General features: G+C 45.9%; 1 pseudogene; it reads right to left on the reverse strand.

Moving 5' to 3' along the window:
* Positions 1–4,057: 4,057 nt before the first annotated feature.
* LOC136650190 (5S ribosomal RNA) lies at positions 4,058–4,177 on the reverse strand (annotated as a pseudogene).
* Between the last annotated feature and the right edge of the window lie 220 nt (positions 4,178–4,397).

Consider the following 4,397-nt stretch of genomic DNA (forward strand, 5'->3'; position numbering starts at 1 on the left):
TTCCTTCCGTAAATGGAAGTCTTGCCCTAATGAAGAGAATAAAAAGGAACATAAACTGTGGCAAAAGAAATGTAAGAAGGTGATAGGGGAGGCCAAGCGAGACTATGAGGAACGCATGGCCAGCAACATTAAGGGGAATAATAAAAGCTTCTTCAAATATGTTAGAAGCAGGAAACCCGCCAGAGAAGCGGTTGGCCCTCTGGATGGTGAGGGAGGGAAAGGGGAGATAAAAGGAGACTTAGAGATGGCAGAGAAATTAAATGAGTTCTTTGCATCTGTCTTCACGGCAGAAGACCTCGGGCAGATACCGCTGCCCGAACGGCCCCTCCTAACCGAGGAGTTAAGTCAGATAGAGGTTAAAAGAGAAGATGTTTCAGACCTCATTGATAAATTAAAGATCAATAAGTCACCGGGCCCTGATGGCATCCACCCAAGGGTTATTAAGGAATTGAAGAATGAAGTTGCAGATCTCTTGACTAAGGTATGCAACTTGTCCCTCAAAACGGCCACAGTGCCAGAAGATTGGAGGATAGCAAATGTCACGCCTATTTTTAAAAAGGGAAAGAGGGGGGACCCGGGAAACTATAGGCCGGTCAGCCTAACATCCATACCGGGTAAGATGGTGGAATGCCTCATCAAAGATAGGATCTCAAAACACATAGACGAACAGGCCTTGCTGAGGGAGAGTCAGCATGGCTTCTGTAAGGGTAAGTCTTGCCTCACGAACCTTATAGAATTCTTTGAAAAGGTCAACAGGCATGTGGATGCGGGAGAACCCGTGGACATTATATATCTGGACTTTCAGAAGGCGTTTGACACGGTCCCTCACCAAAGGCTACTGAAAAAACTCCACAGTCAGGGAATTAGAGGACAGGTCCTCTCGTGGATTGAGAACTGGTTGGAGGCCAGGAAGCAGAGAGTGGGTGTCAATGGGCAATTTTCACAATGGAGAGAGGTGAAAAGCGGTGTGCCCCAAGGATCTGTCCTGGGACCGGTGCTTTTCAACCTCTTCATAAATGACCTGGAGACAGGGTTGAGCAGTGAAGTGGCTAAGTTTGCAGATGACACCAAACTTTTCCGAGTGGTAAAGACCAAAAGTGATTGTGAGGAGCTCCAGAAGGATCTCTCCAGACTGGCAGAATGGGCAGCAAAATGGCAGATGCACTTCAATGTCAGTAAGTGTAAAGTCATGCACATTGGGGCAAAAAATCAAAACTTTAGATATAGGCTGATGGGTTCTGAGCTGTCTGTGACAGATCAGGAGAGAGATCTTGGGGTGGTGGTGGACAGGTCGATGAAAGTGTCGACCCAATGTGCGGCGGCAGTGAAGAAGGCCAATTCTATGCTTGGGATCATTAGGAAGGGTATTGAGAACAAAACGGTTAGTATTATAATGCCGTTGTACAAATCGATGGTAAGGCCACACCTGGAGTATTGTGTCCAGTTCTGGTCGCCACATCTCAAAAAAGACATAGTGGAAATGGAAAAGGTGCAAAAGAGAGCGACTAAGATGATTACGGGGCTGGGGCACCTTCCTTATGAGGAAAGGCTACGGCGTTTGGGCCTCTTCAGCCTAGAAAAGAGACGCTTGAGGGGGGACATGATTGAGACATACAAAATTATGCAGGGGATGGACAGAGTGGATAGGGAGATGCTCTTTACACTCTCACATAATACCAGAACCAGGGGACATCCACTAAAATTGAGTGTTGGGCGGGTTAGGACAGACAAAAGAAAATATTTCTTTACTCAGCGCGTGGTCGGTCTGTGGAACTCCTTGCCACAGGATGTGGTGCTGGCGTCTAGCCTAGACGCCTTTAAAAGGGGATTGGACGAGTTTCTGGAGGAAAAATCCATTATGGGGTACAAGCCATGATGTGTATGCGCAACCTCCTGATTTTAGGAATGGGTTAAGTCAGAATGCCAGATGTAGGGGAGAGCACCAGGATGAGGTCTCTTGTTACCTGGTGTGCTCCCTGGGGCATTTGGTGGGCCGCTGTGAGATACAGGAAGCTGGACTAGATGGGCCTATGGCCTGATCCAGTGGGGCTGTTCTTATGTTCTTATGTTCTTATGTTCTTATGTGTCGAGATTATGCCCTTATTCTGATAGGAAGACGAAAATTATTTTGTCTGCATACCTTAAAGCTAAGGAAAGAAAGAAGGGAAGGCACCTTCACAGGAATAATGGAGAAGAGACACCACAAAGGTGCACTGAGGACAATATATTAAGATCCCATGTGCTTCTAACTGCCAAAAGAGCAGCCAATTGCATTAAGGGACAGGATGGAACAACATGGAAGGAAAGGCAAATGTGTAAATAAAGGACTAAATATATTCACTTTCCACATTCTGGGAATGAGCATAGCTGATCCAGATGAATCTGTTAACAATGCGCTGGAGAAAGACAACATTTCACAGATGTAATGCAGGCCATTCTTCTTATGATGCCAGCACATCGCCACCCCTGCAATACGTGACTCCACCTTCTGTATGATGTATTCATTTACTCTGCAATAGCCTGTCCTGCACCTCTTTAAAAATCAAGAAGTTATTTGTTCTTTGGGCTAAAGTTACACCAGGAAAGCGTAAATGGCCCCACAATCAATTATCAGCAGCTAAGAATGAGCATGTAAAATGCTGCATTCAGAGGGGGAAGTCTCACACTGCCACAATGAAACAGGCGTAAACACTGGATGTGAGAGAAGTGCCTTCTCCTCACCATGCTAGAGGTGAGCAAGCGTCCCCCACACTATGCAATCACCGAAAGCACAAAAATGTAGATGCTAATGTGGAAACAGAAAGATCACAAGTGAGGGTTATATCCAATGGGCATTCTATGAAACATTAAGTTTTTTGTTGCATAAAAGATGTCATGAGACCCAATTTGACTTCAGTCCAAGTGTTTTCACTGACTTGGTCTATGGAATAGATGCTACAAATGAGTGTTAGTTTCTCCCATAGGCATAGGGACCAGGAGCTGGGATAGAGTCAAAAGACCATGTCTCTCCTTTCACGCATGCACACCTTTGAGAACTTTTTCCATGGCGAACATGCAGACATCAATGCAACTGACTGGATAACCTGTTGAACACGGGCAATGGAGACCTGAGCTCAAATCCCAACAAGCAATACAACAATTGCTGCCCATTTCAGTTAACCATCTATAAAACTAATAGAGAACTCTATGCCAGCAACACTGTTCCTGTGTCTGTACATACCCCCAATCCATGTATTTAACCCCTGTTGAGCAGATATGCGTGGAGTGATGTAGAGCACAGCTGATATAGCTTGGTTGGTTGTCCACAGGTATACATCAGAGGCGCACCTAAGCTGCTTTACTGTGCTTGTTCAGGCACTCTTTGAAGTTCCTTCAGGAAGGTTTCATTTAAATTATTTGTCTAATCACCCCTTGATTCAAGAAGGCAAACGAGAAAGTCTACAAAAAGAAAAATTGGCTTACTTTGATTTGCCAGAGATTTGGAGATGTGAATGTGTACACAACATTTAAAATTACAATTCTGTGCTGAAACTACTGCCTCAAATTTATCATGCCACACCACAGGAAAATTAATGCAGGGTACAACAAATACCTAGACATTAATAACAGCCAGAATGAAGCATTCTCTCCAACAATTCATCATTAGAAGCTGCCTTTCAATAAAGCAAGGAATTGCACGAAAGCACTCAAATAGGGACAGACATTTTTGGCCTAATCCTATAACCAGCACCAGCTGAACATGTGTTTCACTGCCACAGGCTGCCGCAAAGCAGACATAAAGGGCTTTGTGGTAGCGCAAGAGTCCAGCGGACTGGAAGGAAGGTTGGTGGATATCAGGAGGTCCACCGGAGCAGGTAAGCTCAACACAGGGGAGTGGAACAGGGCACTGGGTGGAATGGGGAGGATATGGGGCAGGGGGTGGGTAGATTGAGCCTGGGAGGGGGTGGATTCAGAGGTGACAGAGCGCACCATATCCAAACCTTCTCAGACCTGACCCACCTGCCTGGGTCAATGCGAATTTGGTTGGCAACCTTCAGTCTTGAAAGACTATGGTATAAGCCTACAGCACCCGGTATTCCCAGGCGGTCTCCCATCCAAGTACTAACCAGGCCTGACCCTGCTTAGCTTCCAAGATCAGACGAGATTGGGCATGTGCAGGGTAACAGTTGCTGTCAATTGAATTTGCGCCAGCAATATCGCTGGTGCAGGTCCGAGCTGACTCATAGCAGCTGCCGTGGCTTAGCCTAGGACAAGGAGACAAATGCCCCTAGAAAGTCCCCCAAGTATGGCATTACCATAATTTTTGGGTGGCCCTGTTTTGCATCCAAGCTGATGCAACTCAACCACTTGAGTTTGCCAATAGAGGAAATGATATCCAGAATGATCTATCACAATAG

This window comes from Tiliqua scincoides, chromosome 4 (assembly GCF_035046505.1).
Source record: "Tiliqua scincoides isolate rTilSci1 chromosome 4, rTilSci1.hap2, whole genome shotgun sequence".
Classification (NCBI taxonomy): Eukaryota; Metazoa; Chordata; class Lepidosauria; order Squamata; family Scincidae; genus Tiliqua; species Tiliqua scincoides.